Here is a 15475-nt window from a genome sequence, read left to right as displayed (position 1 = left end):
AGCTTAAATACTGAGAATTGAAATAAACCTGCTGAGTCGAAGTAATAACTGACTTTAGTGACTCTAACAGCGGGCTCATAAAACACACTGAAAGGTAAGTTTAAATAATGAACCCTGAAGTCTAAGCACACACATATTTACACGGCAGATGAGCTGCTTTAAGACTGACTCGGTTGGACACCGTTTTAAACACTGAAAATTGTGAACTAAAAACATCTATATTGAATCAAAAAGACTTCAACCTAATCTTATCCATAAGTAGGCTGAAATAATATTTTGCTTGAATGAAAATCTGAAATGCCCAGGGCTTTTTTAATAACACCAGAATGTAATTCATTAGTTTATTTCATAGCTCAGAAATTATCACCCTCTGCGTGGTGCAGCTTGCCTCGGAGGCATACCCTAATACTTAGCACTATGGCATATTAAACAACAGATTGGATAAATGAAAATTAAGTCCTGGTATTAGCTGGCGAGCTGGGGATGTCATTCTGTCCTACGTCCCTATGATTATAGTCATCATGTAATTATCAGTATTCAGCTGATGATGTTGAACTTTCCCTGAGTCACACTTTTGTGTTGCAGAAATGGCTGCGAAGAACCGCCCTCCCCACGTGACTTAGATAAGACCTGTGGACTCACGACTTTGTTTACCTGTGATAAGGCCAGACGTGGACCCAAATTCCCATTTGTCACAGTCCATTTTATGTTGCTGTAACAAAATTAACACAGACTGGGTAATTTATAATGAACAGAAATGCATTTGACTCAGAGTTCTGGAAGCTAGGAAGTCCAGGAGCATGGTGCCAGCCTCCAGCAAGGGTCTTCATGCTGTGTCATCCCATGGCAGAAGGCGGAAGGGCAGGAGAGCATAACGGTGAGCAAGAGAGGAAAAACCCGAGTCATCCTCTTCTCCCTTCAAGAATTCACTCCTCCAGTGACCTGCTCTCTTGATAACAGCATTAATCTGTTTATGAGGGCTAAGCCCTTATGATCTGACCACCTCTTAAAGGTCCCACCTCTCAACGCTGTTGCATTGAAGATTAAGTTTCCAACACATGAATTTGGGGAGACACAAACTACAGAATGTTCTTTCTCACAAATGATTTGCTGGACTATTTGTCCCCACTGACCAATATGGACTAAATACCCACGGACTTTATGTGAGAAAACTTTAATCAAGTCTCCTCCCTCCCCACAAGCTCCTGGATCTTGACCCACCCGTGAGCTTAAAGAACAAGGAACAACCCCTCCTTGATTTCCCCTCCTGAGAATCAGCTGGTTACAAGGAAAGATAATTCCTAATCAATCGTCCCATCGCACCGTCCATTCTAAGTCCCCACATCTGTCCTTTCCTGCTTTCTTGGCACCTTCTTGTGAAGGAAAAACCCTCTTTTGCTTGACCGTTGATGCTTCTGGTCATATGGTCAGTGTTCTTCCTGTTTCAATAGTTCCTTCCCTAATGGCAAAAATCTCCATTTTTTTTTAAGTCTCCCCTTACCTAGGCCTGGATTTGTTTTTATTGATATGGTTTAGGGTTTAAAATATCCTTCACATGAAAACTACCCAGAGACTCTGACCAACATTTGCTGTAAGACAGAGCATGTCTGCACGTGATATCCATGTTTGACTACAAAGCCCTGGTGCCCACACTATCAGATTTTAATCCTTATTACAAACTGGAGTGAACCACGAGGGAGACCTTCCTGATACAAGGAAAGCAGTGCCTGGATGGACTTAGCCCAGGCCACAGTGGCGGGGCTGGTCATTTCTTCTTCTTGGGCACACAGCTATCCTACACCTTTCACCCACTTGCCCTGTGGAAAGACGGATGCAGTTTTCCAGATCCAGTACCTGCTGACTCCCATGAAAGCCTTCACACTTTTTCTCTTTGTTCATAAACTGTCCAGACCCAACCAAGCAGAAAACCCCAAGACCTTCCAGAGCAGTGTCTTCACAAGCTAGAAGGGGCTGAATGTCAGCTCACTGCTCAGAGGACAGCCACCTGCTCGGTGTGTTAACAAGTCACAGAGATGTGGGATTGTTACAGCAGTACACGTATCTTGGCTAATAAATGGGGACCATATATAAAGAAATAAGGAAGGGTCAGCAAAACTACTACTCTTCCTGATTGAAGTTGAAAAAAGCTTATGAAAGGACGTTCGAGGCCTGGAGAACCAGGCCTGAATTTATGCGACCAAGAGTAACGCCTAAATCCCACGCAGTGGGCACCACTGTGCCTCTGGGCATGAGTTCTGCGTCTTACCCTCCATATCCAGAGCCCAGATGCTCCCAAGAGGAGCCCTGGCACTGCTGCCTCCCTCAGCTGAACGGACACTGGCAGCTGCCTTTTCCTTCCCTGGCGGCTGAATTGAAAGTCAGTAGCAGCTCTGATTGGTGGAGCCTGATCACAGGGCTCCAGCCCAGCTGCAGAGGGAGGCTGGGAAGGTGAGTTTCTTCCTTGATTTTGGGGAAGCACAGATCCATTAGATGGAGAATCCCCAGAAGCATAGGAAGGATGCTCAAAGATGCTTAACCAAAAGAAAGACAAATATTCACAACAACATTGAAGTTTGCTAACGGCAGTTTCACTCTGAAGCCCTCCGCACGTTGAATGTGGCAGCAATGTCAAGGGATAGTGCCCCCCGCCACTTGAGGAATGGGCACAGGAGCCACTGGGTGAGTGAGTGTGTGCCAAGCATGTTCCATTCTGTGTCTCATCAACCTCTCATAAACCTGCAAGGGAGATATTTTCAGCCTTCATTTTCTCATGAAGAAACAGGTTCACAACAACACGTGATTCACTCAAGGTCAAAAGGCTACGACTATTGGGCTTTAAAGCACCCTTTCCACCACTATGGCATGAAGTCGTCATGCCCCCGTATGCTCTCATCAAGGCAAAACCGGTGTTGTAAAGAGGAATCCAAATTCTTAAAGGATTTGTGAAATTGTCCTTTAAATTCTGAAGATAGTCTTGCTTCCTCTCTTAGCCCTCCTCCTCAATCCAAATTCCCAGCTGCCTCCCAGTTTAGATAAAGAAAGCTTCTCTAAGGAGCAGAGACTTGAATGCAATCAGGTAAGATTATCTGGCAGAAATATTTCATGCTAGTGTTGTATATTCCAAAAGGAGGCCTATAATGTCAGAGTGTTTCTTTGTGATGTTAGTAATCATTGACTCTTATTGTCTGACCCACTATTTTATTAGCTGTTGCAAAATGGTAATAGTCTGATTCCATCATTCTTTCTCCATTTGTAAACGGGCAGCCTTCTAGAAAGAGAAACTTTCCTCATCAATTGCTTGATTGTTGTGAGATGCAGTTCATCCAGGAAAGGTGAGATAAACACAGTTTTTCTCTCTCCTTACCAGTCACCCCTGAAGTGAACTGAGTTTTAAAAATATATGTAATCAAAAACTCACAGATGTACCCATGTTTCCTTTGCTGGCACCCACTGCCGTTATTACTATTATAGGTGCCCCAGTTTTATCATGTCTGGCCAACAGGAATGTTTTCAGATGGACTCCTAAACATATTGGCACAATCTAGCTTTTAATAAATATCGCTTCCCCATTTCCTAGTATTAGAAGATGTTTCAGAATCATTTTGTACCTTTCTTGCCTAAGACATGGAATTAGCCATTTCTTCAAAGATCCTTCTTTTAGTGGGGAATGGTATCTAGAGACCACGGTCTTATTCGTGGGCCCATTCAATGAACTGAACTAGGAAATACATCACTTCTTTGGAGAAATAAAATACACTATGAATTCTGCTAAAGAAAAAATCATTTCTGACACTTGCTGAAGACGGATGAAGACTTTATTCCAGGAGGCCACGGAGATAGGTGGAAGGGCCGCCGCAACGGAGTCTCCAGACTGGACTCAACTCCGACTCCAGCACGGAAAAGTGGGACTTCACCAAGGAGCAGAGCAGGACTCAGTAGATGGAAAATAAGTAAGAGCAACCATCAAGAAAAAGGGGCTTCTGGCCCAAAGGTCTCGATAGGACTCTTACTGAAGGCAAGCCAGGATGATTAGAGATGGAGGGTGGTCAGATGCCCAGAGTGGGGGATGTCTGTACACAGTCTCACCAGGATTCTTGCTCAAACCAGTTTCTACGAGGACAGAGAGGGAAACCCAAGGTCAGGCCTAGTCAGAACCCAGAGCCCGACTAAAGGCTTGGTCAGAAGAGAGTCTGCGCTAATACCCGTGCAACTGATACAAGGCAATTCAGAGCTACAAGGTTTTTACTTCAAATCTTACACCAGTACCTTCCTTCTTTCACACGAAAAATTCTGCTTCCGGCTGGGCACTCTGGCTCACGCCCGAAAGCCCAGCACTTGGGAGTCTGAGGCAGGCGAATCACTTGAGGCCAGGAGTTCGAGACCAGACTGGCCAACATGGCGAAACCCCATCTCTATTAAAAATACAAAAATTATCCAATTGTGGTGGTGCACACATGTTATACACAGCTACTTGGGAGGCTAAGACACAAGAATCGCTTGAACCCAGGAGGCAGAGGTTTCAGTGAACCGAGATTGCACCACTCCACTCCAGCCTGAGCAGCAGAGTGAGACTCCATCTCAAAAAAAAAAAAAAATTCTGCTTCCCAGCAGCATCACTGTAACTGCTCATTTCCTTCACCTCACAGCAACTCACACAACCTCAGAATCATGACAGCAACACGCACTGCTGCCAACAACATGTTACTAAAAATGATTTGAATTCTTTTCAGTGTCAGCCTTTTATTTCTTCACCTAGCTGAGTCTCTTTGTTTCAGATGGTCTTCTTAAATACAGCATAATTTTCCGTTTGGCTTTGTTAGCCAATCTGAAACTGTTTCCATGGTTTAAGTCCCTTCACGTTCACTGATAGGATTGATATAGTTCACTTCCTATTTTTATTATGTGACCTCCTGTTTTATTTATTCTTTCTGACACATCTTTCATACTTAGGGAGTGTATTAGTCCACTCTTGGGTTGCTATAAAGAAATAGCTGAGAATGGGCTACTTATAAAAAGGAGGTGGAATCAGCTCGTGATTCTGCATGCTGTCCAGCAAACCTGGTGCTGACATCAGCTTGGCTTCTGGGGAGGCCTCAGAACGCTTAGAGTCGTGGCAGAAGGTAAAGGGTGGGCAGGTGCCTCACGTGGCAAAAGCAGGGTGAGAAAGAGAAGAGGGAGGGAGAGGTGTTTAGACGCCCGGATCTCACAGTAACTCATTCACCGTCGTGAGGACAGCACCAAGGGGATGGAGCTAAACCATTCATGAGAAATCTGCTCCCTGTCATCCAGTCACCTCCCACCAGGTCTCACCTCCAGCATCAGGGACTACATTTCAACATGGGATTCAGGCAGGGACAACATCCGATCTACATCAGGAAGGTTGGTGTTTTAGTCCGAAATTGATCTTTATATGATTGTTTTTTATTTTATTTTTTTTCTGAGACAGAGTCTTGCTTTGTCACCCAGGCTGGTGCAATGGCACCATCTTGACTCACTGCAACCTCCGCCACTCTGGTTCAGGCAGTTCTTCCTGCCTCAGCCTCTTGAGTAGCTGGGATTACAGATAAGCAGGTGCCCATCACCACACCTAGCTAACTTTCGTGCTTTTAGTAGAAATGGGGTTCCACCATGTTGGCCAGGCTGGGCTCAAACTCTGACCTCAGGTGATCCACCCACCCCAGCCTCACAAAGTGCTGGGATTACAGGCATGAGCCACCACGCCCAGCCTATGGCTCCTCTCAGTCCCCCTTTTTTGGATCTCATCAGTTCCCTCCTTTGAGTAATCTGATCATACCAAGTCACCTTTTCTTCTTTCTCTTCCCTGTTCTGTAGCATCTAATTTGAAGTATTATAACATGATTTTACTCACCGTTAATACGAGAAAGCCATGAAGTTTAGCTTTTCTGCTTTCCATACACAGGCACTCTGCACCTTCTGTCTTCACAGTCTGATGGTTGGGCTGCGGAGACATTATCAGAGCCTGCAATTATTACTACAGCATCTCCCGGATTCTCCCATTTAACATTAGCTCTACAGGCAAGTATGTCTCGTCAGTCATTTTGGTTGGTCCAAGCGTGTTCTCAAATCAGTTTCTTAGGAAGGGACCAGGGGTACAATATTCCCTAAATTCTAATATGTTCACAACAATTTGTCTGTGACCTTTATACCTGGAGATCAGTTTGTCTGAATTCACAGTCTTTGGCCCATATTTTCTTTCCTTGAGTGATTTAAATTTCCTACCCCTAACCTTCTGGCATAAAACATTGCCATTCAAAAGTCTGATATTAGTCTCAACGTTATTCCCTTTAAAAGGACTTGGTTGCTAGTCTCTGGTCAGTGTATAATTTTGGATGTCTTGGCAAGCTTGAGAGACTGGGGTTACATCCTTGTTTTTTTTTTAATTAGAGCTATGTGTGAGGCAAACTAACCTTCTCAGGCCTCAACTGTAAAAAGACACAAATACCAAATAAGATCATTGTGAGGCTTGGGTTAGGTAATGTTTCCAAAGAACTCCACTTTTCTAATGCAGTCAGTTATAACAACAGATTTCTTTGGAAAAGTACTTATCTATCTGTAGAGAGAAAAAAATTAAGTCTGAAGTTTTAGAAGCCACAGAAAAGTAAAAGCATTATAACTCACATTTTAATAATTTTATAAAATAGTTTTGTGTCTAGAAGCAATTTCAAACTTAAAGAAAAATGGCAAATCTCCGTCTTTTTATTTTCCCTGTTTTTACTACGCTTTTTTTTTCTGCCTTGCTACTTTAAACTCCTGTCCTTCTCCACGTTCAGGAAGACATCTCAATTAGCCCAGTCCCTTGAGTTCTTTAAATAACACTGATCAAATGATCAATATTTAACCAGCTTTATCAGTTCTTTGGACAGACCCATTAACTAATGAAGATACCTCGTTAGCATAAGGAGTGACTCAACATCCAGAAGAAATCTGTTTGCTAGATTCTATCTCTCTGATGATTCCTTCCCAGTTATCTAAATTTCTAATCAAAGCGCCCTGCTGGATGTACCCTAAACATGCGTTTCTCCAGTTCAGAGCAAGAGTAATCTCCAAGTGTGTTACTGGCATGCAGGGTTTACCTTACATGGAAAAGAGAAAACACGTCCTAGAATCTGATTAGCAGTAACTGACAGCTAATCTAATAGCCTCAGAGCTTCTGCACAAAGCAATCTGATGACCAGCGTGGCTTCTCTGAGGGCGATGCTGGAAATAAGGAGAAAATGCTCCATCTCTGATGGATGTTGGCAGCCTTTCCCACCGCCCGTTTTTCATGTTTCTCCAAATAACCATGTTAAAGTTCTCACTGGGACTAACCTTTCAAACAAGCAGAACACTGTCTTGGCACATGGGTTGCAGACAGATTATGTCATTGCCTTTTTAATATACTTATGCCCACAGTAATTCATAAGTAAATTCACATGTGAGCCTCACATCTGTGGGATGGTCCTGGTTTTGGTGAAAGAAACTTTTGCACACTTGTCTCTTCAATTATCCAGAGCAACACTGGGCTTTCTGCTCCGTCTTCAGACAACGATTGCCCTGTGATTTATATGCACATTGATGGGTCGCAGACACCTTCTGTGTGTGTTTCATATGCACATTTGCAGGTCACAGACACCTTCTGTGTGTGTTTTATATGCACATTGACAGAGCACGGCTGTGTGTGTTTTATATGCACATTTGCAGGTCACGGACACCTTCTGTGTGTGTTTTATATGCACATTGATGGGTCGCAGACACCTTCTGTGTGTGTTTTATATGCACATTTGCAGGTCACGGACACTTTCTGTGTGTGTTTTATATGCACATTGATGGGTCGCAGACACCTGTGTGTGTTTTATATGCACATTTGCAGGTCAGAGACACCTTCCGTGTGTGTTTTATATGCACATTGACAGAGCACGGCTGTGTGTGTTTTATATGCACATTTGCAGGTCACGGACACCTTCTGTGTGTGTTTTATATGCACATTGATGGGTTGCAGACACCTTCTGTGTGTGTTTTATATGCACATTTGCAGGTCAGAGACACCTTCCATGTGTGTTTTATATGCACATTGACAGAGCACGGCTGTGTGTGTTTTATATGCACATTTGCAGGTCACGGACACCTTCTGTGTGTGTTTTATATGCACATTTACAGGTCACGGACACCTTCTGTGTGTGTTTTATATGCACATTGGCAGGTCACAGACACCTTCTGTGTGCGTTTTATATGCACATTTGCAGGTCACGGACACCTTCTGTGTGTGTTTTATATGCACATTTGCAGGTCACAGACACCTTCTGTGTGTGTTTTATATGCACAGTGACAGGTCACAGACACCTTCTGTGTGTGTTTTATATGCACATTTGCAGGTCACAGACACCTTCTGTGTGTGTTTTATATGCACATTTGCAGGTCACAGACACCTTCTGTGTGTGTTTTATATGCACAGTGACAGGTCACAGACACCTTCTGTGTGTGTTTTATATGCACATTTGCAGGTCACAGACACCTTCTTTGTGTGTTTTATATGCACATTGGCAGGTCACAGAAACCTTCTGTGTGTGTTTTATATGCACATTGACAGGTCACAGACACCTTCTGTGTGTGTTTTATATACACATTTGCAGGTCACGGACACCTTCTGTGTGTGTTTTATATGCACAGTGACAGGTCACAGACACCTTCTGTGTGTGTTTTATATACACATTTGCAGGTCCCAGACACCTTCTGTGTGTGTTTTATATGCACATTGATGGGTCGCAGACACCTTCTTTGTGTGTTTTATATGCACATTTACAGGTCACGGACACCTTCTGTGTGTGTTTTATATGCACATTGGCAGGTCACAGACACCTTCTGTGTGTTTTATATGCACATTTACAGGTCACAGACACCTTCTGTGTGTGTTTTATATACACATTTGCAGGTCCCAGATACCTTCTGTGTGTGTTTTATATACAAATTTGCAGGTCCCAGATACCTTCTGTGTGTGTTTTATATGCACAGTGATGGGTCACAGACACCTTCTGTGTGTGTTTTATATGCACATTTACAGGTCACAGACACCTTCTGTGTGTGTTTTATATACACATTTGCAGGTCCCAGATACCTTCTGTGTGTGTTTTATATACAAATTTGCAGGTCCCAGATACCTTCTGTGTGTGTTTTATATACAAATTTGCAGGTCCCAGATACCTTCTGTGTGTGTTTTATATGCACAGTGATGGGTCACAGACACCTTCTGTGTGTGTTTTATATGCACATTTACAGGTCACAGACACCTTCTGTGTGTTTTATATGCACATTTACAGGTCACAGACACCTTCTGTGTGTGTTTTATATGCACATTTACAGGTCACGGACACCTTCTGTGTGTGTTTGATATGCACATTTACAGGTCACGGACACCTTCTGTGTGTGTTTGATATGCACATTTACAGGTCACAGACACCTTCTGTGTGTGTTTTATATGCACATTGACAGGTCACGGATACCTTCTGTGTGTGTTTTATATACACATTTGCAGGTCACAGACACCTTCTGTGTGTGTTTTATATGCACATTGACAGGTCACGGATACCTTCTGTGTGTGTTTTATATACACATTTGCAGGTCACGGATACCTTCTGTGTGTGTTTTATATGCACAGTGACAGGTCACAGACACCTTCTGTGTGTGTTTTATATGCACATTTACAGGTCACGGACACCTTCTGTGTGTGTTTGATATGCACATTTACAGGTCACAGACACCTTCTGTGTGTGTTTGATATGCACATTTGCAGGTCACAGACACCTTCTGTGTGTGTTTGATATGCACATTTGCAGGTCACAGACACCTTCTGTGTGTGTTTGATATGCACATTTGCAGGTCACAGACACCTTCTGTGTGTGTTTGATATGCACATTTACAGGTCACAGACACCTTCTGTGTGTGTTTGATATGCACATTTACAGGTCACGGACACCTTCTGTGTGTGTTTTATATACACATTTGCAGGTCACAGACACCTTCTGTGTTGTTTTATATACACATTTGCAGGTCACAGACACCTTCTGTGTGTGTTTTATATACACATTTGCAGGTCACAGACACCTTCTGTGTGTGTTTGATATGCACATTTACAGGTCACAGACACCTTCTGTGTGTGTTTTATATGCACATTTGCAGGTCACAGACACCTTCTGTGTGTGTTTTATATACACATTTACAGGTCACAGACACCTTCTGTGTGTGTTTTATATGCACAGTGACAGGTCACAGACACCTTCTGTGTGTTTTATATGCACAGTGACAGGTCACAGACACCTTCTGTGTGTGTTTTATATGCACATTTGCAGGTCACAGACACCTTCTGTGTGTGTTTTATATGCACATTTGCAGGTCACAGACACCTTCTGTGTGTGTTTTATATGCACATTTGCAGGTCACAGACACCTTCTGTGTGTGTTTTATATGCACATTTGCAGGTCACAGACACCTTCTGTGTGTGTTTTATATGCACATTTGCAGGTCACAGACACCTTCTGTGTGTGTTTTATATGCACAGTGACAGGTCACAGACACCTTCTGTGTGTGTTTTATATGCACATTTACAGGTCACGGACACCTTCTGTGTGTGTTTTATATACACATTTGCAGGTCACAGACACCTTCTGTGTGTTTTATATGCACAGTGGCAGGTCACAGACACCTTCTGTGTGTGTTTTATATGCACATTTGCAGGTCACAGACACCTTCTGTGTGTGTTTTATATGCACATTTGCAGGTCACAGACACCTTCTGTGTGTGTTTTATATGCACATTTGCAGGTCACAGACACCTTCTGTGTGTGTTTTATATGCACAGTGACAGGTCACAGACACCTTCTGTGTGTGTTTTATATACACATTTGCAGGTCACAGACACCTTCTGTGTGTGTTTTATATGCACAGTGACAGGTCACAGACACCTTCTGTGTGTGTTTTATATACACATTTGCAGGTCACAGACACCTTCTGTGTGTGTTTTATATGCACAGTGACAGGTCACAGACACCTTCTGTGTGTGTTTTATATGCACATTTGCAGGTCACAGACACCTTCTGTGTGTGTTTTATATGCACAGTGACAGGTCACAGACACCTTCTGTGTGTGTTTTATATACACATTTGCAGGTCACAGACACCTTCTGTGTGTGTTTTATATGCACAGTGACAGGTCACAGACACCTTCTGTGTGTGTTTTATATACACATTTACAGGTCACGGACACCTTCTGTGTGTGTTTTATATGCACATTTGCAGGTCACAGACACCTTCTGTGTGTGTTTTATATGCACAGTGACAGGTCACAGACACCTTCTGTGTGTGTTTTATATACACATTTGCAGGTCACAGACACCTTCTGTGTGTGTTTTATATGCACAGTGACAGGTCACAGACACCTTCTGTGTGTGTTTTATATGCACATTTGCAGGTCACAGACACCTTCTGTGTGTGTTTTATATGCACATTTGCAGGTCACAGACACCTTCTGTGTGTGTTTTATATACACATTTGCAGGTCACAGACACCTTCTGTGTGTGTTTTATATACACATTTGCAGGTCACAGACACCTTCTGTGTGTGTTTTATATGCACAGTGACAGGTCACAGACACCTTCTGTGTGTGTTTTATATACACATTTACAGGTCACGGACACCTTCTGTGTGTGTTTTATATGCACATTTGCAGGTCACAGACACCTTCTGTGTGTGTTTTATATGCACAGTGACAGGTCACAGACACCTTCTGTGTGTGTTTTATATGCACAGTGACAGGTCACAGACACCTTCTGTGTGTGTTTTATATACACATTTGCAGGTCACAGACACCTTCTGTGTGTGTTTGATATGCACATTTACAGGTCACGGACACCTTCTGTGTGTGTTTTATATACACATTTGCAGGTCACAGACACCTTCTGTGTGTGTTTTATATGCACATTTGCAGGTCACAGACACCTTCTGTGTGTGTTTGATATGCACATTTACAGGTCACAGACACCTTCTGTGTGTGTTTGATATGCACATTTACAGGTCACGGACACCTTCTGTGTGTGTTTTATATACACATTTGCAGGTCACAGACACCTTCTGTGTGTGTTTTATATGCACATTTACAGGTCACAGACACCTTCTGTGTGTTTTATATGCACAGTGACAGGTCACAGACACCTTCTGTGTGTATTTTATATGCACATTTGCAGATCACACACACCTTCTGGTGTGTTTTATATGCACATTTGCAGGTCAGAGACACCTGTGTGTGTTTTATATGCACGTTTGCAGGTCACAGACACCTTCTGTGTGTGTTTTATATGCTTGTCCAAATCAAGCTTCTGACATGAAGAGGCCCCAGCAAAGGATCTCTCCTTCATGAATGGAATGAACCTGTGGACACAACACCCTTGAGCCTAGGACTTCTTCCTAAAATGAGACTCCAGCTCCTTCACTTCTAGGAAGGCCGAGAAAAGTGATTTGTCATTTTCTCTCACCTTTAGCTTTTGTCTTTTCCTTCATGGAAACTTGTATGAATTCTCATGCCAGGGCCTGCCTGATACTTTGGGCATTTCTGAATACTGTCAATGTCATCAAAACAAAAACCCTACACCTGACTGTGGCAGTTGTGGGTTGGTGGAAAATGTCTTTTCCAACTTTGCAGGACTGGCCCTTCTCCCAGCTCCACTGCCTCCAGACAACACCCCCAGAATCAGGGTGCTGTAGGCAGAATGTGTGTGTCCCCAAAATTCAGATGTCAAAAACCCTAATCTCCAGTGTGATGCTCTTTGAAGTTGAGGTAATCAGGTTGCATTCAAGGGCAGCGCCTCATGATGGGGTTGGTGCCTATATAAAATGGCGAGGGGACAGAGGCCTCTCCGTGTACGCACACTGAAGGCCAGGAAGAGGTTGTGGCCTCATTACTACCAGAACCCGACCGTGCTGGCACCCTGATCTCGGACTTCCAGCTTCCAGAGCCGTGAGAAGTAAACACCTGTCCAAGCGCCCAGTCTGTGGTGTTTCCCTGCAGCAGCACAAGCTGACTAACACACAGGAGAGCGGGTCTTGGGGCGGGCCTGGCGGCTGTCAGGGAGGCCCACAGACATCCAGGGACTTAATTGTGTCTCTGTGGTGCTGTGCTTCAGGGGTCACCTTCCATGGATACTTTCCAGTTCTGCTTTGGCACCTGGTTCCTCTTTCTCTTAGAAGATAAGAATTAGTAATAGTAATATAAATCTTGGTGACCTTGTTATTTCTTGACAAGTATGAGAAACGTACTGACACCTTAACTTCTCAGCTTCTGCAGAGCCTCGGCGGCTGTCTCCAAGATGCGTGACTTACCTGACCCTGTCACTGAGCACCATGACCTCACCCTACCTGCCCTTCCCCCAGCTTTGGACTCAATAAAAGTCAGAGCATCCAGGCACTCGGGGCCTGGCTGGTCTCCATGCTTTGGTGGGCCGTGGATCCAGGGACCCAAACTGTTTTGTCTTTCTCGGTGTCTTGTGTCTTTTATTTCCACCGTTTCTGTCTCCACACCAGCAGACAGGGACTCACAGGACCCTGCAGGGCCGGACCCCACACTGGCCTTCATCCTCCTCATGCCCCTCAAGATGCCTTTCCTGCAGCCCCTCCTCTGCTCGCCCCCACATCCTCGCTCTGTCTCTCTCAGGGCTCCGTGTGCTGCCCCACATGCCACTCTCGGCCTGGCGCCACTTAGTCTTTAAAATACAGCGCGGCCGGGCGCGGTGGCTCACGCCTGTAATCCCAGCACTTTGGGAGGCCGAAGCGGGTGGATCATGAGGTCAAGAGTTCGAGACCATCCTGGTCAACATGGTGAAACCCTGTCTCTACTAAAAATACAAAAAATTAGCTGGGCATGGTGGCGCGTGCCTGTAATCCCAGCTACTCAGGAGGCTGAGGCAGGAGAACTGCCTGAACCCAGGAGGCGGAGGTTGCGGTGAGCCGAGATCGCGCCATTGCACTCCAGCCTGGATAACAAGCGAAACTCCCTTTCAAAATAAAATTAAATAAAATGCAGCGCATCCGCACAGGCTTCTGCAACCACTTCCCCTGCCCGATTTTTTAGATGCCAGTTTCCTTTCCTGTGGCGGCCTCTGTGACATTTTCGACGCGTTTAGTTTCAATGCGTGAGGATGAGCAAAGCAGCTCGGAGGGCCCGAGCGCTGGGTGTCGATACACATTCCGGTAATTTCAAAGAGGGATCTTGCAGAGTGCCGGCGCCGTGCAGGCTGTCCTGGAAGCGGGAGCCGCCCCGGTGCGTCCGCCAGAGGAAGACGTGGCGGCTCCGCGTATATGACTCGGAAAGTTCAGGCACAGCTGAATCCAGCAGCTCGGTCAGTGCCCTGAGTTGTTTCTCTCTCTCTCTTTCTCTTCTTTCTCTCCCTCTCTCTCTCTCTCTTCTTTCTCTCCCTCTCTCTCTCTCTCCCTCCCTCCCTCCCTCCCTCCCTCTCTCTCTCTCTCTCTCTCTCTCTCCCCGCTCTCTCTCCATCCCCTCCTCCATTTCCCCAGCCCCACCACCTGGCTATCTGTGGTCTTGCTATCCTCTGCCTTCCTTCTGCGAGCATTCTCTTTTTCTCTTTGCAGTGGCAGGAGGGAGGGCTGCCTTCAGAATTTCTGGGCACATCATGAACTTAGCATCCCCAGAGAACACAAACCTCTCCCCTGAAGACCACAGGTCACAATTGTCATTGAATGGCCAAAAGGAGGAAGAGATTGTCTGATTTAAGTTATTTCCCTAGTTCTTATATAGGACTCATCTTTCAAAAAGCATTTCTTGAGTGCTGCCCTGTGCCAGGCAGAGGCTACAGGCATAGAGAGAGCAAAGGGGAGAAGCTGAGTGATCTCAGGATGGCCTGGAGGGGATAATTTGATGTCACAAGCTGGTGTGTGAAACTCAGGGATACCAAGTAGCTGTGGCAAAGTGCATTGCGGATCCTGTTTCCCCCAGTGCTTCCTTGTCAAGGGCAAAAGAAGGAGAAACAGTTATAAAACAACTTTTTCATGAACGTTTCCCCAAATAGGTAAAGAAACGGCCCAAAGCCAAGAAGCAACGTCACGATGAGTGTGAACATCGGTGCCCAGGGAGGAACATGCCTCTTAGTAAACGCTCAAAAGGGACACGCAACTGCACAGAGACAACCCTGGCTGCTGGAACAGGGCCTGAGGCCAAGTTGCTTAACTTTTGTAAGGACCTGAGGGAACTTCTGGGAGAGACTTTTTATTTTGAAATAATTTGAGACTCAAAAGAAGTTGCAGAAAAGTATAAAGAGTTTCCATGTACCCTTCACTCAGCCCTTTCAAAACAAGGAGAGTGGTGTGTAATACTAATAAACTATAGCTCTTATTCAGCTTTTATTGATTTTAATATGTATACATGTGCATATGCATGTGCATGTGTGTGCATGTGTGTGGGAGTGCATGTGGGTGTGT

This window comes from Callithrix jacchus, chromosome 5, assembly GCF_049354715.1.
Source record: "Callithrix jacchus isolate 240 chromosome 5, calJac240_pri, whole genome shotgun sequence".
Lineage (NCBI taxonomy): Eukaryota > Metazoa > Chordata > Mammalia > Primates > Cebidae > Callithrix > Callithrix jacchus.
Note: the sequence above shows the minus strand (reverse complement) of the source record.